Source organism: Puma concolor, chromosome A1 (genome assembly GCF_028749965.1).
Source record: "Puma concolor isolate L17-30 chromosome A1, mPumCon1.1.hap2, whole genome shotgun sequence".
NCBI lineage: Eukaryota > Metazoa > Chordata > Mammalia > Carnivora > Felidae > Puma > Puma concolor.
This window is the reverse complement of record NC_141667.1, coordinates 72,853,587-72,875,155: the sequence shown is the minus strand read 5'-3', so window position 1 is coordinate 72,875,155 and position 21,569 is coordinate 72,853,587. Positions and strand designations below refer to the sequence as shown.

The following is a 21,569-nucleotide window of genomic DNA, read 5'->3' as shown; positions in this document are numbered from 1 at the left end:
TCTTTCCTCCCAGTCTTTGTGATTTTCTACTTATTAGCATTTTTATACCCTCTGTGCTTAACAGGTTAATGGAGCTTTCATCCCGTGTAATGCCACCAGAAATACAATGTTATCTATAATAAATTCCGCGAAAATGCCCATTCCAGCCAGTGTTCTTAATAATCGTTTTCTTAATAGAGTGTGCTGAAGCATTGATCACAAGCTTCATACCTTGGAAGCCTGACCCTCTGGGAGGGTCAACCCCTATCTGTGGAGTCACAGCTAGATCTCATTCTCATGAAGTGAAGGCAGACATTGAAAAGATTATGGCATCATTTTAAATATGTATCTTTTCATGGTCAAAAAAATATATTTTTAAATGTTGATAAAATTAATAATCAGACACCTGCTCACAAGCTTAATATTACTTTGCTGTGTCACCAAATATTTTTTAATATTCTAGGCACAATGAATAAATCTTTTTGTTTTATTATTTTTAGTGCTGATCATTCAAGCAGTTAATGGCCCCAGGCTATCTCTACTGTAACATTCCGTTCCCCTTTTTTAATGTTTACTCATTAATTTTGACAGAGTGAGAGCATGAGCAGGGAGGGACAGAGAGAGAGGGAGAGAGAGAATCCCAAACGTGATCTCATGACCTGTGAGATCATGACCTGAGCCAAAATCAAGAGTCAGATGCTTCATGTATTGAGCCACCCAGGCGCCCCTTCTTGAATTCACTTTTTAAAAACCTATTTACAGCTAAAGTTTGCAGTCTACCTGGGGTGTTTACTTGAGTAAACTCATATTTTATTCATTTGTCTTGATTAGATAAATGAAACACATCGTGATCTTTTGTTCATCAAGCTTACCTATATTATCTCCTGTTGAATTATTTAAAATAATAAGAAAAATTAAAAATTATTATATATCCAATAATAAGATATTTTAAAAGGGCACTATTTTTTAATGAGCTTTACAGTTAATTTTTTTAAACTAATCAAGATCTTTTCTCTTTAATATTCATTTTATATATGATTATTTAAAAGCTATAGGAAACCTAAAAATATATTTCTAGAATGGTCAGAGGGATAATTTTAACCTCGTATTTTTTTTTTAATTTTTTTTTTCAACGTTTATTTATTTTGGGGACAGAGAGAGACAGAGCATGAACGGGGGAGGGGCAGAGAGAGAGGGAGACACAGAATCGGAAACAGGCTCCAGGCTCTGAGCCATCAGCCCAGAGCCCGACGCGGTGCTCGAACTCACAGACCGCGAGATCGTGACCTGGCTGAAGTCGGACGCTTAACCGACTGCGACACCCAGGCTCCCCAACCTCGTATTTTTTATGAGGGTTAACAGTCATGTAACACTAAGTGTAATTTCAGGCTCAAAATCCAACTGTGGAATTCTTTTTTCAGAATTCACTCATTAGAGCCACAATTTCCATGGGTAGATGCAACAAATGTATATACAGAGAGGCAAGATGACATTTTATTTGTCCTTTAGAATTTTAGCTCATTCCTTGGATATTTCATTAATATTGTTAGATTTATCCCAGGGAATACAATGCAAAATAATGACGCATATAATTTGCTTTTGAAGTACTGATGTGAATCGCAAAAGATTCCCGTGTTAATTGGAGTGTGCCTGTTCAGCACTTTTTATGCCAGTGCAGCCTTCTCTGAGTTCATTACATTGTTGCATAGATTTTGAAAACATTATTAATATTATACAAGTCAACCCTTGTGCAACAGTGATGAGAAATGTAGAAAAAACCATACTAAGATAAGATTACTCCACTGGGCATGATATACCTATTAGGTCACATCAGTGAAGTCATTTCTGGAACAAGAGGTATTTGTTTGAACTAAAATAGGTGTTAATCTTAGTTGGCACTGTGAGTTTTGAACGTGAATCTTAGAGTGAACAACTTCTCATGATAACTAAAAGGATAGAAATGTTTTCATCCATCACAAGAGAATCTGTGTCTGACACTATAGGGCATCTCTTATGAAGTTTAGGGTGCTTTAAGGAAGGACTCCAAACTCAAATGTTTATCGTAGCCATATCTTTTAGGTTAGGTTCTGTTTTTAATGTGTGCATCATCTTTCATTGGGAAAATGAGAAGAAAATTAATAATATAGCGGCAGCATAAATTATGTGTATATATGTTTTTAGAGGTGGCATATATTTTTAAAATTATGAATATTTTTAATGGAAAGGATCAGACAAAAGTTAACTTGACCACAGTGTTATTGTAGTTTATTTACTTTTCTTATATTTTAAATTTCTAGTAATGTGAATAGTAGAATTTGAAATTTTAAAATAAGGAAAAGAATCCAGAGCAATGGGTGACTTCTATTGCAATTAAAAAATAAATAAATAAAAGAAGGGTTCTGACACCAAATTAAGTATCTAGTGAAAAAGGAAATATCACCCATGACACATTTAAATTTGGAAGTTCTTATAACAAAATGTAGCCACAATAATACCTCATTCCTGATGGCATTTATAGTTTGGTAGCACCAAGAACAAATCAGTTTCAAAAATAATGTATAACACTCAAAGCAAAAAAATTACCAAACAATAGCAGTTTAAGATAAACTACTGTATTTTGTTCACTTTTTCCTTTAAAAAATGTTATATTTAGGGGAACTTTAAAGAGTCTGTTTCAAAGAATAACATATCTTATGCATACAATGTTTTTTTTTAAGTACAATTTGAAGTCCTGTCCTAATTTTATGTAGTGTTATACTAGTCTGGAATTTGAAATTTGACTTATAAAATGCCTATTATGTATTTCAAGTAAACATTTCACATGTGTTCATAATTGAGATATAAAAAGAGAGAAAGGGAAAAAATAGGTCTAGGTAAATTTTATCATAAAATCCACCTTCAGGGGTACCCGGGTAGCTCAGTCAGTTGAGTGTCCAACTCTTGGTTTCTGCTCAGGTCTTGATCCCAAGGGTCATGGGATCAAGCCCTGTGTCAGGTTCCATTCTGAGCATGGAGCCTGCCTGGGATTCTCTCTCTCTCGCTCCCCTCTCCCCTCTCCCCTTTCCCCTCTCCCCTGGCCCCCTCTCAGCTCATGCACGCTCTCTCTCTCTCTCTCTCTAAAAAACAAAACAAAACAAAACAAAACAAAACAAACACATCCCTTCGTATAACTGATAACTGTCACCCAGTTAGAAAATTCCACAAAAATTGAATTGGTAATAACCAGTCTCTAGTGCTTCTTGACCCTTAACTTTGCCCCTTCTGGCAAACACATCAATTATGTTAACAACAGAGCTTTCTGGTACTCTACCCTTGGTTTTTGAACCTTTTCTCACTTTGCCTTCTGCTTGATTTATAAATCTGCTTGAGGTCATTTATATCATTTTTGCCACTTACTTACTAGCTGTGTGCCACTGAAAAGCTGCTTAACTTCACTCTAAGTCAGTTTCCTCATTTGTAAAATGGAATAATACTACCAACTCAGGGCATAATGACTAAATGGTACAGAAGCTGGCATACATGAATGCTCGGTAAGTGTAAGCTACTATCATTTCTATCAGATGGATGATGGATTCTGTATTATTCCTAGGTAAATTTTAATGTAAGCAAAATGTGTCATAACATGTTCAGATTTTCTACTTTTTGTCTTTTCTCTCAATTCCATGCCTTACCTTCCATGCTACCTGCCCTGCCCTGAGTTGGCACTCTGCAGGGAACTCTGTTCCATACAGTCAGGGACTCAGGCTGGGAAGCATGGGGAAGCAGATGGAACATTGAGAGAACATCAATATGTTTGTCAGTCTGCCTTTCTGAGCACCAAGCATTCCTTTGCTCCCTTCTTTCCACACATGGATCCCATTCAAGCCCTCCTCACGGGAGAAAGCCAGAGGGCCCACTCTCTTGGCATCCTCATCAAAGTCCATTATCTGTGAGGGATGTGTAGTCACCTCCAAATCACTTTCAAATGTGAATCCATCTGTCCTACAGCCACTCATTGCACAGTGATGGAATAGTAACCACAATGAAAATAGGATAGTTGTAAGACACAAAAAACCCACTGGCCTGTAGCAATTCTGAAATCCTACTAGGCAAATATTATGAGGTTTTTCAGTGAAGAGTATGGGGATGTTCCTTTAGTAAGCCCTAATTTCACACCTTGGGAAGATCTTCCCAGTTCTATCCTATAAGAGATTTTTTTCTTTTTCAGTGTCCTCTTTGGTTGCTATTGAAGTGATCATTAGAATAAGCCCCATGTGGACTGCACAGATTTGTCAGTCACCTGCACTTACGAAGGAGAGAATCCAAAGACCTGTTTTAAATCTTGAGCAATCATAGGCTTTTAGACTAGGCTCATGGAATCTTTGACAATAGGATTTTATCCCCAAAAAGTGATATGTTTCTTTGATGAAATGACCATAGTTCAAGATATGTGCTCACATTTCCTTTTTTTGTTTGTGTTTCTTTCTGTTTCTTTTTTCCATTCTTAGCACCACCACTACTACCACCATCCCCTCCCTCTCTAACACACACACACACACACACACACACACACACAGCCCATGTTTCTCTTTCAATCGAAGGGGCACTCCTTGAGACTGCAGGCTTTCCTATGGAAAGCTGAATCTTCCTATGGAAAGCTCCTTTTTTCCTTGAGTTATTTTGCCCAACCAAATGGCTTTTCTAGGTGCCTTACAGTTAGTCTGGCCTTCTCCCAGAGGCAGTTTAATCAATTGAAAGATTTTACTGGGAATTTCCCACTCCAAGCTAGATGCAGAGGACAAGTTTCATGTTCCAAAGATTATATATACAGAAGATAATAGAAACCTAGTTCCCTAAATCGCCATACAGGGGGAAAGATGCCTGCAGATCAGAAACACCTGCATCAGACTGTTTCATGAGTAAAAATTAACTTCTATTGTTTTTAGCCATTGAGCTTTAGGGGTTTATTTCTTACTATAGTTAGCAGTTCTCCACCGTATGCAATCAATTGCTCAGGACCATTCTAAAAATATTACTGTATTTTATTGATATAATGGGTTGAATTCTTGCTCAGTGGATAGTAATTGAGATAGTATTTTTGTAGAGTACACAAAACACATTCAATAATGAACAAAATGAAAAACAATCATTTCCAGGATTGCCAAGAAATGCAATTTATTTGCTGTTCACCTAGTTTTCTGTTGATTAAATTAAACACTGAATCCATAATAGATATTTCTAAAATAAAAGCAAAGCTTGATAGGATACAACATATAATTTTAGTAGCTAAAATGAGCCTAAACTATATATGAAACAAAAAATGTTATGTAAAAGAAATATTAGCATATGCTTTCCAAGTTTGACTAAACAGCATGTAGAAATTAAACATAATGATTTTTTAAAATAGCAGTGATTGCCAGTAGGCCCCATTTTTAGCCTTTGAATTATTGATGACATAGGGGTCTGGCTAGAAAACATTTTTTTGTGTGTTACCCACTTTTGTCTAGAAACAATGGTTTATTGCTAGATATGAAGTGAAAAGGAGGAAATTCGAATGAGCTTTTAAGTGTAAAATACAACAATCAATATTGATATCTTCTAAGTTTAACACTAAGGCACTGATTTAAAAATGTTATTTTCCCTTTAATTATTCCCTATATATAACTCATTAGAGTTATCTGTGCCATCTGATCCTTGGGCATGTGCCAGTATTTAAGTATTTTCTTTATGATAGAGTAGTTTTAACAAAGCCCTGAAATTGAAAGATGAAGCTGGATTTCCAGAATTGGCTGTATTTTCTTTTCCTTTTAAATCAGTGGTTGATTGGGGAAACTGGGGGCAGTCTGAATGCTTTATGTAGAAACAGGTTTGAACATCCCAAGTTTATATCAGTGTCTTCTAAGAGATAAAATATCCACTGTTAAACAGATTGGATTAAGATGCTAGAACAAACAGGTGATTCACCTTACTGGTAATCAAGGAAATGGAAGTTAAAACGAACCACACACAACTATTTTTCACACTTATTTGAATGACAAAATTTTAGAAGACTGATCACTTTTAATGTTGAAAAAGATGTGGGAAATAGTCACTAGATTGTCTGGTGTTAGCTCACCATCACCAAGCCTCCTTTTAAAGTTCCTTTCATCAAGATGAGAAACCAGGAATTACCTTTCTCCAAATCCCTTTCATTGCATGTTCCAGGAACCATGCTAATAAGACATACTCATACTGGATTATGGAAGCTGGAGAGGGGGAAGGACCATCATTCTCCAGAGGTTGCTGCAGCCAGATGTGTGTGCAGATGTGAGATTTTGACTAGCTCTAGACACCCACCTATTTCCCTGCTGCTGACTGAGGTAGTTGGTCAGTGCTTCCCAGAAATTCCTGAGAGATTTTAGCAATTTACTGGCAAATTGTAAAGAACCACCCATGTTGTTGCAACAGCCAGAAATCATTTCTGGCAGCCATCTAGATGTTTCCTTTGCCCTTCCGTGGTTATAAAAGCTTCTAATTCCAAATACTAAAATTGCTGATTCATGGAATTCATAGAGTGGCCTCTCCTTGCCTGACTAAACCTTGACTGGTAAAGCCCTCCTCAAAAAAGTTTCAGATTTTTTTTTTCTTTATTAAAGTACAGTTGACACACAGTGTTACCTCAGTTTCAAGTGTCCAGCATAGTGATTCAATAAGTCTATATATTATGCTGTGTTCACCGCAAGTCTGCCTACCATCTGTTACCATAAAACCAAAACCCTATTACAATACCATTGACTATCTTCCTTGTGCTATACCTTTGATCCTCATGACTTATTTATTCCATAACTGGAAGCCTATATCTCCCATTCTCCTTCATCCATTTTGCCACCCATGCCACTCCCCTCTGGAGACCATGGGGATCTGGTTTACGGAAACCATTTATGGATCTGTTTCTGCTTTTTGGAGAATATAAATTATTATGACACTCTTAGTGTGGTACTTTCAATTGAATACTTTGAACTGAATACAAATTTGAATTGAACACAAACTGAATACTGTGGTACACAGAATTCTAAAACGACTTTCAGTGGCCCATGCTTTTGTATAGCCCCTCACATTTAGTGTGGTAAGACCTTGACTTGCTCTAACCAATAGAATATGGCAAAAATTATGGGATTTCATTATATTGCATTAGATGGCAAAAGTGAAGGGGCTTGCAGGTAAGATTATTCAGTCAGCTGTAAGTTACTTAAAAGGGATATCCTAGGCCAACCTGATCTAATAACAGGAGCTCTTTAATAGAAGGTCTAGATATCAGAGTCAGAAATAGAGAATCTCTCCTCTGGTCTTGAAGAAGCAAGCCAGTGTGAGTTCTGTAATTACTAGGAAATGAATTCTGCCAACAACTATGTGAATTTGGAAGAGGCCTCAAGCCTCGGAAGAGACCCCAGACCCATCTGACGCTTTGATAGCAGCCTTGTAAGACCCTGAGCAAAGGACTTAGCTAAACCATGCCAGACTCTTGGTCCTTGGAAACTGTGAGAAAATAAATGTGTATTGTGGTAAATTTGTGGTAATTTGTTACACAGTGATAGAAAATTTAAATATCATTTGATAGTACATATTAAAACTTTTATATGTATCTGTTATAGACCTAACAATTCTAAGATTTTTTAAGATTTACCCTACATAAGTATTAGCAAAAGAGTGTCAGATTATATGCAGACCTGCATCTGATATAATATTATTGTAAATAGCAAAAGAAGAAAATTAGGTAAGTTAATGTCCAGTAATAGGAGGCTATCTACTGGTAAGAGTGAGATGATTGGCATATGCAGATCCTCATTTTATGTTTACTGAAATTTAAAGGCAAGTTGCTAAACAGTACTTTTAGTGTTGTTCCATTTTGTTATAAACAGTGTATACAAAGGTGTCTATAGGTATATTTGTATTCTTGTATGTGCATGGCAGGTTATTTAAAAGTATGCTTTTGAATACCTGAGAAAAATAATTAATCCTGCAGAGTTGGATACAAACACAGTAAGATGAGGAGAAGACTTTATTTTCCCCTTCCAACAATAACACATTGTGTATTTTTTTTAATTGTGTGAAAGCTTCACACTTGTAAATGTTTTTAATAGAAAAAGTTATTAGAACTGAATGATGGAAATGCGAATGGCTTCATTTGCATGAAGTGCCTAGAACAATGCCCTGCCCAAGATAGGCTCTCAGTAAACGGTTGTTAAATGGATAAATCAAGTTATTACATTCAGAACTATTATCTTAGTTCATGAGATGAAGGAGGAGTTACTAATGTTGGATTTCACCCATAAAGAGATCTGAGTTGTGATAAAATTGACAGCTGACAGTCGTTTTCCAGGGACAGATCATAAAAAGCTTTGTTCATATTGTTCTTGAAAGGCTAATAATAAAATTAAGCTAACTATTACCAAAATAGGTTTAATTATATATTTAATCATTGGTGGAGATACTTTTTTTATATATTCCTAGAAAAATACTAAAGATCATAATGTTTTTAAATGGAGAATATTCAATGTGTTCATTTTGACACATAAAAAGTTTAGCTCTACATTTTTCTTAACAGCTTTCAAAATAAATTTTCAAAGAAAAGACAGTACATTGTTGAATGAAAAAAGCTTCTGGTGAGTACCATTTCAATGAAGAATTAGATCCTATATTAGGTTGAAAATACACATTGGCTAAACGCATACAGATCAGAAGGAAAGAGGCATGTTGAGATAATTTGGACATAGGTGGTGTGGAATTTTAACCAAAACAAACAGAAAAAAATGAAATCAGAAAGTATTTCACAATCACAAAATGAACTCATGGACTAGTGAAATGAGTTCCACCCTCATGTTCTATCAATGTTTGCTTTAACATAAATTCTGTCCTAGAAAGTACCAGTGCTTGGAAACAAACTGTCTAAAAATTTAATTTCTGTTTTAGGCCCATTAATGATGTGTTTACTTAGAAAACATAATTTGGGAGAATAAGCAATATCAAATAAGAAAATTCATGGTCAAGTTTTGTCAGTAAATGTTAACACCACTTGTAGCACCTTCTCATGAGCCTAATTACAGTCTGGATCTGTTATTTACATTAATGGGCATACACATCTTTGTGTATTCATTGTTCCTGACAGAGAATCTTAGAAGTAGTAACCTCTCAGAAGTATTACAGCTATTTTATTTGATAATTTGTATTTATAATTGGTGAAATCTTGAATTTTAAATGCTATTTAGCTCATATTTTCTGTCTATTTTTATGTACTTAAAAAAAAAAACACTGTAGCAGTTAATTTATTAGTACTAAACTACCTCTATGACAAAATTCCTCAAAGTGCATTCTGGAACCATCCACATTAGAACACCTGACAGGAGTCTGCTCAAAAGGTAGATTTCTGTAACCCATTCATACCTGTGGAATCATAACTTCTGGATAATGAGGCCTAAGAATCTGTATTTTGAAAAGATGTTTCAAGAACACTTAAATCATAGAACCGTGACATTTGCAGTGAGTGTATTGGCAAAGGAGTCCTTAGTTAAGTGGAAGGGAGAGCAAAAAGAGAAAAGATAGTGAAAGAAGAGAAGTTTGAGCACTTGCTTCTGCCCTCCTGATTCTGCCCTTGGGCAAGAATTAGGAGTAAAGAAACTCACCCCTCACCCACCTCACCCCTTCTTTCCAGCAGAATAGTTTCCTTAACATTCAGATTCACCCTGAGAGCCCCAGCCCCTAGACAAGGAAACCTTCTGTGCCCTAGGCTGGAGTAGATGGAGTTTGAGAAAGTTAATGGATCCAGTGCAGAGTCTGAGAATTAGCAGTGGAAAGCCTCCTTAGCAGGGAAGCCTCCTTCCAAGACTCAAAATGCCAATTTTTTCTTCAGGAAATTCAAGTATCCCATTTTACAACTCATTGGAAAGAGAACTAAGTTTGGTTCTCCTACTATTATCTCAGAGACTTGAAAAAAATTCGTATAACTAAAACATTTTGACATGAAGAACATGTAAGAAGAGCTTTTTCTTTCATCTTCATAAATCTAAAATATATAACAAGTAATTATAATCTATAACAAGTAATTATAATTTGCATACTATTAGAAAAAATTACCCCATAATGGCAAAATAATAGACACATACATAGATCAATGGAATAGAATAGAGAACCCAGAGGGGCGCCTGGGTGGCGCAGTCGGTTAAGCGTCCGACTTCGGCCAGGTCACGATCTCGCGGTCCATGAGTTCGAGCCCCGCGTCAGGCTCTGGGCTGATGGCTCAGAGCCTGGAGCCTGTTTCCGATTCTGTGTCTCCCTCTCTCTCTGCCCCTCCCCCGTTCATGCTCTGTCTCTCTCTGTCCCAAAAATAAATAAAAAACGTTGAAAAAAAAAATTTAAAAAAAAAAAAAAAAAAAAAAAAAAAAAAAAAAAGAATAGAGAACCCAGAAATAGACCCATATAAATATAGTCCACTAATGTTTGACAAAGGAGCAGCAGGAGAACAATGGATAAATTTCATGTCTTTTCAACATGGTGCTGGACAACTAAACATCCACATGCAAAAAAATGAATGTAGACACAGACTTCATACCCTTCACAAAAATTAACTGGAATGGTTCACAGACTAGATGTAAAATGCAAAACTGTAAAACTAGATGACAACCTAGGAGAAAATCTAGATGGCCTTGGGTATGGTGATTCCTTTTTAGATACAACAGGAAAGGCATAATCCATGAAAGAAATGATCAATAAACTGGACTTCATTAAAATTAAAAACTTATGCTCTGTGAAAGATAATGTCAAAAGCCACAGACTAGGAGAGAATATTTGCAAAAAGTATATCTGATAAAGGATCGTTGATGAGGTTTTGGGGTGATGGTGGGGTTTGTGGGGTCTGGAGCTAACCTGCCAAGAAGGAATTCTTGAAGATGTCATTGGTGCAAAAAGGTGATTTTATTAAAGCCCGGGGACAGGACCTGGGGGCAGGAAGAGCTGCACTGCTAGTGTGGGTGGGTGACCGTTTTATGGCGTGGTGGTTGTTGGGGAGATAAAGTCAAGAGGGAGTTTCCAAAGAGACTTTCATCTGCTAAAGATTTACACATTACTGGAGGCTTAGCTGTTGTCAAGCTAAAGCTGTTTTTCCCTCTAGCAAAGCATTAACATTAAGACAGTAGGGAGTTCCTGGAGAAACTTTTTTACTCTACCTGCCTCAAGGATTTGTCATTGGGCTGCAGTTTATAAGGAAATTCAGTTTTACCTGCCATTTCCTTCTTGCCTTTGTTCCTCATATCAGTATGGAAGGGAGGGAGATGTTGGAGCTCCAGGAAACTGAGTCTGTAGGTTTCTGGAGATTAGACTATTGATAAGATTGCCTTTTTCTTGTAATTTACTAAGATATTTGTAAACTGATGGAGATCTTATCAGTTTAACCTTTTGTTTTCTGTCTTTTCCTTTGTCTTTGGGCAGCCAGGATTGCCTAAGGAATGTCACACAAATCCCACCCTTGGTGGTGGGAGGGGGCAGTAATGCTGGCTTGTGCTTGGAGCTTAGCTTGCCTTAGTTAGGGTCCCTCATCATGGGTATCCAAAGCATACAAAGAACTCTAAAACTCAACAGTGATTAAGACAAAAACAAACAAACAAAAAAACCCATGATTTTTAAAATAGGCAAAATACCTAAATAAAGACCTCAACAAAGAAAATATACCTATGTCAAATAAGAATATAAAAAATTCCACATCATATGTCTTTAGAGAAATGCAAATTAAAACTATTAGACAAAATCTTATTAGAACTATACTACTGTACCAGAGCAGACAAAATCCAGAGGTGAAAACACCAAATGATGAGCATATGGAGCACAGGAACTCTAATTCGTTATTGGTAGGAATGCAAAATGATACAGCCACTTTGGAAGATAATGTGGCAGCTTCTTTACAAAACTGAACAAACATACTCTTACCATACTATCCAACAATCATGCCCCTTGGTGTTTACACAAGTCCACACAAAAACCTGCACACAGGTGTTTATAGCAGCTTTATTCATAATTGCCCAAACTTGAAAGCAACAAAGGTGCCCTTCAGTAGGTTAATGGATAAACTGTGGTATATCCAGACAATGGAATATTAGTGCTAAAAAGTGCTAAAAAGAAATGAGCTATCAAGTCATGAAAATATACGGAAGAAACTTAAATACATATTAGTAAGTAAAAGAAGCGAATCTGAAAAGGCAGCATGCTGTATAATACCAACCATATGACGTCCTGGAAAAGGCAAAACTATGGAGACAGTAAAAAGATTTATAGTTGCCAGGAGTTAGGGACAGAGACAGAGCACAGAGGATGTTTAGGATGGTGAAATAATTCTGAATGATACTACAGTGATAGATACATGTCATTATACATTTGTTCAAACCCATAGGATATACAACACCGGAGTGAACCTTAATGTAAACTGTACACTTTGGTTGATAGTGATGTGTCAGTGTAGGTTCATTGATTGTAACAAATGCACCACTCTGGTGTGGAATGTCTGTAGTGAGGGAGATAGTGCCTGTGTGGGGACAGGGCTATATGAGAGCTCTGTACTTGCTGCTCAATTTTGCTATAAACCTAAGATTGTTCTAAGGAATAAAGTGTGTCTTTAAATAAAGGCAAACCGGGGACTGAATATGTAAATAACAACAAAATACCCTAACATTCTCCTTAAATGATTTTCTTAAACTCTTAAAATAATGAACTTGAGCCATTTAAACATAGGAATTTCTAAGTGTTCTATTAGCATCGTATAATCAGTTCTTTTTCAGTGTACGCTAAATTCCTGAAAGCAAATCTAGAAAAAAACAGATTAGAAGGGCCCTAAATCATGTGAATAGAACATTATTTTCTCTCAGAAGAAAATTCCATTCTTCCTTTTCAGGAATTGAAGTTTGAGTCCACTAAAACAGCTTCAGCCTTCACCTAAATCAGTCTGACAATATTGTGTAAAACCTATCTGGCCATTCTTAAATTTACATTTACTCACTGCAGATTCTCCATCCTCCTATTTCTTTTATTTTGTACTGTGATGGTGCCTATATCAGCTAAAACATAGTTAGGTGCTAATAACTCGGACACTTTTGGGTAACTGTTCCTAGGAAATGCTTTGTGGCCTGAGAGAAGGAAGAGTCTCACACTGTTAGCTTAGGGACTGAGTTCACTCTTGTTACCACCGTAATGCAGTAGGTCCATGGGGAGTTGCCACACATGTTTGTTATATAGGTTGTGTTCAGCATAGCAACCTTCTGGTACTTTCATTCATTTGATAAGTGGAATGTATTTGGTATGTTCTAATGAATCTCAGACATTCTAGCATGATGAACTGTGAGATTTTTATCAGGTAGAAAATAGGTTTTGGATATTTGTGAAAAGCAGCGGACCTTTGTACACTGACCCATATTTAAGAATAAACCTATAAAAAGTTGTAGATTGCAACTATATTCAAAAACACTTTTCTACTCATTTCACTAATATCCATGTTTCAATTCCAAAATTAAGCTTTTATAATCTCTGTCATTTGTACTAAGAAGTGGAGAAGTAGAAGAAATTCCAAAGATGTTACTAACTCTATTTTTAACTTACCAGTGACTTTTTCTTGAAAGGCCAATTACTTAGGCACTCATTTTTTTTTTAATTTTTTTTTTTTAACGTTTATTTATTTTTGAGACAGAGAGAGACAGAGCATGAACAGGGGAGCGGCAGAGAGAGAGGGAGACACAGAATCGGAAACGGACTCCAGGCTCTGAGCTGTCAGCACAGAGCCCGACGCGGGGCTCGAACTCACAGACTGTGAGATCATGACCTGAGCCGAAGTCAGACGCTTAACCAACTGAGCCACCCAGGTGCCCCTAGACACTCATTTTTTTTTTTTTTTAAGTTCCTACTTACAGCAAAAGACAGGCATTCAGATTATCTTGATCACAATTCTGCACCTTCCTTGGAAGAAAAGCCTTATCAATTAGAAGTGTTTAGATTCAATTACAGTATATGCTTCTCTTCTTTGCAGAGAACCATTAAAAATAAGTGTGATTTCAAAAAATTAAGGAAAAATATAAACTTCCATTTACTTTCTCAGTTTGTGGATTGCAAGCTCCCACTAGCCTCACAGCACACATTTCTCTCCGGTGCCAGAACCCTGCCCATCCTACAACATGTTTCCCTACAAAGCTTTCTAGATTGCCCCCAACCAGATGTGCTCTCACCCTTTCTTGAACCCCATTGTATTTTTTACTTTTCTTATGGCACTTCTCACATTCTGTCTCATATTAAAGCTATTGCCATGTTGCCTACTCCTTATTTACAAGACCTTCCTGGAAAGCTGGAGCTCAGTCTCAGTCATCTTTGACCTCCTCTACCTACTGTTCTGGACATGTGAAGCATTCATTAAGTGTGTGCTTAATTCATTTGGTCTTTTAGGTTTGGGGAGAGTAGCTATTTTAAAAAGGGCAACAGTCTTGAACTATTTCAAACTCTTAATTATATACATCAAAATCTTTTGAGGGCTTCATTCCTTGCTGACCATAACATGGTGCTTTCACAATACCTGATGTATTTTCTCTGATGACCTCAGCTACTACCTATAAAACCCTATTTCTGGCCCTTCAAAACTGCCTTACAACTACCTGTTGAATTAATGCATCAAAGAAAAGTGTGATTTGCTTTCATATTTTATTATCTTTTAGAGAAATGCTAATGACATTTTTTAAAGTGCACATAGAACATTTCATTGTTTTTTTACAGGAAAAATTCTAGTTTCTCTAAAAGAAGTGAGTTGATTAACGGATATCAAATGGCTAAAATAGAATTAAGAAAGTTGGAATTTAGTCATCTGTCACACCTTTTTTTTTTATGAGACACTGCATAAGTCATGTAATTGTGAACTTCTTCTTCAAAGTAGGAATAGTTGTCCTTCCACACCTGCCTCATACTGCTGAGAAACTCAAATGAGATAAAGTACATGGCAGCACAAAGTATGCATAGGTAGGCAAAAACTAGTTGAGTGGCCAAGGTCATGAGCTCTGGAGTCAGACTCCCTGGGTTTGAACCGTGACATTGACTTTGCTGCCTGTGTGTGCCTGTCTCTGATACTTAATCTGTAAAATGGGAAGATAGTACTACAGATCTCTAAAGCTCTTGGGAGGAGTAAGTGAGAAAATCACTAAAAAACACTTATTACTCTAGTTGTGTGGTTTCAATAGTGAATTGGTTACGATCTTTTAATTTTCCTAAGAACTTTAACCTACATTGCATGGCCCAAGCAAACAATTAATGTATTTGTATATAAATTTTCTAGAAGGACCTAAATGATTAAATAGTTTTATAGAAGAAAGTTTGTGTTTTTAACTGTTAAATCACCCAAAATCACAAATAGTAAGTATAGAAACACTATAACTGTCTTTAATAAACTGAATACCTAACATTCAAAAGCAAATAAGAGTTTTAGCCCTAGGAGTGAAACTTGACTTTCAACCTATTTCTATATTTGCATTTATGAAACACTTATCTGCTAGACCCCCAATCCATTGACTTCAAAGATTTCTTACCACGCCTTAATTGCTCAGCTCTTGTGTACATCTACTAAGTAAGAGCAGCATACAGATATAACACAACACACTGTACATTTTTGGTCAGCAAACTCTAGAGTGAAAAAAAATCTTCTGGTAGCCCATTTTGACAATTCTTGTAATTTGCGGTGATGTTTTCATTACAGTGTGTCACACAGGAAGCCACAAAAGGATTAGACATAGACCAACTCATCCACATTTCTTCCAGCCAGTAATCACATTGATGCCCACCAGCGGCCCAAATCTGCCTTAGTGCCCGCTCTGCCATTTACCAGACAGTGTGGCCCCTAAACTCATTAAGAAATGGATGTACCACATAGTTTAAAATGCCATTATCTGTGTTTTATTAGGCTCAGTGATTTGATCTTCCAAAAATATCTAAGCCCACAATAAGATGAATGTTGGGTATGACAAAAATATGCTAGCGGGATTTTGAAAACCACAGAGAAACTCTATAGGAAATATTAGGAAAGAAGAGGGCAAGAAACAAGTGACCTGGAGAAAACATATAGATACCATAAAATTGGATCCATGCTATACCCTCCTTATGGTCTTATTGAATAGATTTTGAAAATCCAAAAATCATGTGGACTTTATCCAAACCTGAATTTTTGAAAAAGCCATAGCTTTTATTGGACTAATAAAAACCAGGTAATGTGTTTCCTGATACAATGGAAAGACTACAATGGAAACTTTATATTTGATTTTTTTTTTTTCTCTAGTTCCTGAGTTACTTTTTGTAGGTATGAAGGTGCCTAATATTCTAAAGAGTAATAAAACCAGTTTAAAACTTTGAATCTACCCATCAATTAAAGAAGCTATCTGCAGTATTTTCTTTTAGTAATATTTCATTTCAGTCTTTTCATTTGATGCTACAAAGCATTTGATAGGATTGAAAATTTCCTTCTCCAATTTTTTTCCTCCTTGATATTTAAAATGGGTCTCCTGGATTGGCTCCAACTCCCTTGATATTTTCCCACCATTTCTGTCACAGGCTTCTCTTCCCCACCCATCCGATAGATAGATAGATAGATAGATAGATAGATAGATAGATAGATAGATATGGGATCATCTTCCTCTATGTTCTCTGAGTAATCATATTCACTTCCATAACTTTATCACCTATAAATCTACATCAAAATACTGCTTTCTAGCCCCAACATCTATCTTGAGCTTTAGATTCAGATTTTCAACTGCTGAACACATAATCATCTATAAAAATGCTGCGTCATCTTTAATTCAACTATCAATTTGACTAATAAAAAATAGTTTAACCTTATGCTTCCTTATATTTATTTTTACATTTATTATTACTATAAATATATGCACAAAACCTTGTATACTGCTTTTCTCCTCAAAGTTGCATCCTGGATCTCTGCAAACAAAAGACTTTGTGATCGGACATTTTCTTCTCATTGCCTCCCATAGCATCTTTTGTATAACTCTGTCATAGTGTTTTATACAGTGAAATAATTATTCATTTTCCTGCCTGTGATGCTAATTACAGTGTGAGCTTTATCTTCAATGAGCATTATTTTTTGTTAATCTTGCATCCCTATCTGCCAAACAGTGCCTAGCACAAAGGACAGATTCAATCAGTGTTGACAAATGGATGAATCAATCATGCAGTTCATAAGACTGACTTTATTATCTTCACCTGTTTTTTTGTTTGTTTTTGTTTTTGTTTTCTTAAGGAGCACAAACGTAGTCTCCTACTAACAGATTATGCAGTCAAGTTTCCCACATTTGGGGAAATTGCAGAGGTCAGCACAGCCTGAAGTGCAATTGATGAGCCTCACCCTGAGAGAACCACTTTTGTGATCGTGATATCTGCACGGCCAAGTGTTTATTATCTTCACCTTCTTCACTGTTAGAATTCTTTAGTTCGGTTGTTACGTAATTATAATGTTCTCCACATACACTTCCATTGTTGTCTAAAACACATTTCTCCAAAGCTGACAGTTTATAGTTACATCATTGGTGAATTGTTTGGAGATGTTAGGAGAGTGATGATGTATGTTGCCATATGATTTTCAGTGTCATGGCTTAGAGTGGAGAACAGACAAGAATTAATTCCTTCTTACTGTCTCAAAGACATATAAATATAAGGAGATCTTTGAGTCCTTCAATGACTTACAGCCCTCTCACCAACCATGTACATCCAGCCTCCCAATGCAGATCTGGAATTCACAGAGATGGCATGGCTGATCTCTGCCTCAACTCCTTACCTCATTTAAGAAACACATTTCCCGACCATGCTTTTTATAATACATGTCCTCAAAACTCTTTCTACAATCCCAGTTTCAACATTTAAAAACAATAATAATTTTGTTGTTACTTTATTATTTATGTAATGTATCTTGAATATTATTGAAAGTGTTTGGGAGAAATTCTAATGAATAACATTGTTGCCTGCTAGAGTGAAAAAAATTGTTTTTAATCCCACCTTCATGAAGCCTATTAAACAAGGTGTAATTAAGTAAAAATCAAGAATGTGAAACAATGAAAAGTGCTAAGAATCAAAATTAAGTACAGAAGGGGAAGAAAGGCATGCTTACATTTGAAGTAGAATAACAAGGGAAGGCCTCTCTGCAAACATGACATTTGAGTAAAGACCTGAAAAAAAGTGAAACCGCAGAACCATACAAGTTTCCAAGACAGAGCATTCCCAACAGGGACAAAAGCAAGTGCAAAGGACCTGAGGCAGAAATATACCTGTTCTATTATAGGAATCACAAGGAAGCCAATGAAGCTGTAGCTAAGGGAGCCAGATGGCAGGAATGGGTGTGTGGTTGTGGATGTGTGAATGAGAGGGGAACATAAAGGATGGCAGATTGGACAATTCTTTGTAGATTATATGAGAATTTTGGTTTTACTCTGAGGAAGGTAGAAAGCTAGTGAATGATATTGAGAAGAGGAGATGCTTGCCCTTATATTTTAGCAGGATAATTTTGCCCATTGCATCGAGAATAGACTATCAAAAGCCAAGGGTAGATTCAGGGACACTAGAAGGCATTGTAATAATCCAGGCAAAAGAGAAGAGTAGCTTGCTCTAGAGTAATAGAGGAGGAAATGATGAGAAGCAGTTGGATTCTGGATATTCCTTGAAGCTGAAGGCAATTTTTCCCCCAGATTAGATGTAGTGGATAATAATCTAAATATATAATACCAATTTCTCACGCCCTACACCTTTAATGGCTTCTCAAATTTAGGCAGCAGTGTTGAATTTTCTTAAGCTTTCCACTCATTTCTACATCTAGTCTGTCAGAGAACTCTACCATTTCCAATTCTAAAACATGTTCATATATGTTCCCTTCTTCCTTCCTATGCCTACCACTCTACTTACTGAGCTCTCATTATTTCTTACCTGACAATTGCAATAGTCTTTTAATGGTGCTCCATGTTTCCTGTTTCTCCCATATCTATCTAATTCTGCCTCCTCAAGTCTACCAGAACCATGTTTCCAGAGCAGAGATCTTTGTCTCTCCTCTTTTTAAAATCCTCAGTAGAGCTACAGTGCTACAGAACAAGTCCAAAAGGCCCTCCCTTTTCCAGCCTCATCACCCAGTAGCCAAACATGACCTCTCACCATTCCTCGGTTCTTTCCCATCTATGTGCTTATTTGCCTTTGCTCATTGTGCACTCTCTGTTTGAAATTTACTTTGCTTTGATATCACCTTCTGACATATCGTCTCAGGGGAAACAAATTCATCAACCCCAGCCTTGCATCCCCAAAGCACATCAGGGCACCTATGACTCTGTGTTATGGCTAGTAGTATGACCATCTCCCATTTTACCCATTTTATTCAATGCTTAGCACATCAAAGATGCTCAACAAATATGTGATAGATGTTGAAATATATACCTAACCCAAAATGTGCCCTATGCCTTTCCATGCTTCTTTTGCCCTAGGCTTACAGTAGGCCAGTCCAGTGACCATCCCTTAAAAATTACAAAGTAGCAATATATAGGTATATAAATCCTTCACAGTCATGCAAAGGTATGTCTACAGGAAGGAGCCTTAAAAAGTCAAAGCAAAGTTACTTAGCAAACTCTCTTCTCTGCTTTTATGTTACATTGCTCTTTCATTTGTCTTTCATTTATATGTCTCTAGTGGTTATTTTTCTGCCTTCTTTACCCATTCCTATTTCTCTTTTAACAGTAGGATCCTCATCTATGCTACCATTATACTTCTTATCTACCATTCCTCTCAGTTTCTTTGCAGACGTTAATGACTCATAAATCTAAAGCTGCACTCTAACCTCTCACCTAGTCTCCCATTTTGTATTTCCAACTCTTCATATTGTTCATACGCCAAACAACATTCACTGCATCCACTTCATAATCATTATCCCCACTTCAGCTCTTCTTCCAATGTCACTCTTTGAGGTAACTACTGTTCCAATTTCTCAGCTTAAAATATTGAGATTATCTTTGTCCCTTTTAATTTGTCATTTATGTTGTAGCATAATAAATATTTATTCAAAATTCTTTTTTTTTCTTGCTTGCATCAACTGTAGAATTAGGCGGAATTACAAGAGCAGTCCAACTGGTCCTATTTACTCCAGAATCTTCCCTCTTCATTCAGCCTTTGGCTGACAGGCTAATTAGGACAGTAATGCTAGCTGTTGTTTGCAAGTAAATCCTAAAATCTCAATGACTGAAAACTCCTGTACACTCGCATGTTACACTGCAACACAGGTGTTTCTACTCAAGCAGTCTCCATTCAGGAATTCAGGATCTTTCTCTCTCATGGTCCCACCCATATCTGGGTCCGTGGAGTGCCTCCATTCAGCCAGCAGATAGGGAAGACACATCTGTATCTTTACCACTTTGACAAAGAAGTGACACAGATCACTTCTACTCAAATTTTCACTGGCCAAAACTCTTATCATATACCTTCACATAACCAAAGAAAGACTGGAAAGTAAGTCTAGCTGTTTCCCCAGAAAGAGCAGAAAATGAATTTTGGCAATGCATAGCAGTCTCTGACACATTCATCTCTCTAAAACAGAACTCAGACCAGAGAAAAGTCTTCTCTGAAAGTATGAAGTCTCAGTCCCCATCCTAAAGGTCCAGACCTTCATAATATGATGCTGCTGTTGTTTGGATAAAGAACAGATTGCCACAAAGAGAGGTGCTTTTCTTCCCACTCGAGGTCTGACTCTGAAGAATGGTAAGTCTTCCCAATTTTTAGGAAATTGTTCATCTAACTAAAGCAACTATACTGCTGCCTGGGTCAGTGGCAATATAGATGTTTTTACTTAACATCACAGAACACTTGAGAAAAAACAGCCCTGCTAAATGCTGCTAAGAAAAACACTAGTCCGTTGACTATCACCTGTGGCCAATTAAACAGACCACTTCGTTTCCAAGCTCATCATTGTGGCTATCTTGACAGTAACATCAAATGAGAACAACTGCAGCTAAATCAACCACACAATGATCTCCATTTTGAGTAAGATGACAGAATCAGTTTAGCACAGCCATAGTTTTATTATTTCCATTCAACTAAGTTAATCTAAGAATGTTGTTGAGGAATTAGATCCAAATCTTAAAACTAGATGAATCCTACTCTTACAGACCACACGAACCTGCTTTTCCTTTTATAGAAGAACAAAAGCACAAATCCCAACTACCTGTCACTTAAAAAGGAAAGAGGAATTATATCACTATTAGCCAAAGATATAAACATTGCAGCAGGAGATATGTTCCAGCTTGCACATGCTTCAAACTGTCAGTGCTCTCTGCATTATACCACCCTCTCCTTACAGCATCAACTCCAAAATGCAGTCAAAACAGTGCAAGTTAAGAGGAGATATTTTGAAGGCAAAGTGACATACAGCCACACATCACTCAATTGAATGAACAGAATTACAGTGTTTGCAAACTGGAAGGCTGTCACTCAAAGTGACACCTGGCCTGCTGTTCATTGGACAGTCCATGCATGTAATGTAATAGCTCCTCCAATTGTTGGCAAGAGAAGAGCAGGGATCAAGGCAGCTATTGCCTGAA

The 21,569-nt window shown here is 36.7% G+C and overlaps 1 long non-coding RNA gene and 1 other non-coding gene across 2 annotated transcripts in view; one reads left to right on the top strand and one right to left on the bottom strand.

Annotated features, from left to right (window-relative positions):
* The window catches only part of LOC147584235 (uncharacterized), an 82,134-nt gene extending 61,403 nt beyond the window's left edge, over window positions 1-20,731 (top strand). The window contains exon 3 of the long non-coding RNA XR_015255257.1: window positions 20,569-20,731. This is a non-coding gene — a long non-coding RNA (uncharacterized LOC147584235). The remainder of the gene's footprint in view (window positions 1-20,568) is intronic.
* Window positions 17,246-17,404, bottom strand: LOC112861906 (U1 spliceosomal RNA). Its single transcript, XR_003223778.1, has one exon. It is a non-coding gene; the product is annotated as a U1 spliceosomal RNA (small nuclear RNA).
* Window positions 20,732-21,569: the final 838 nt, after the last annotated feature.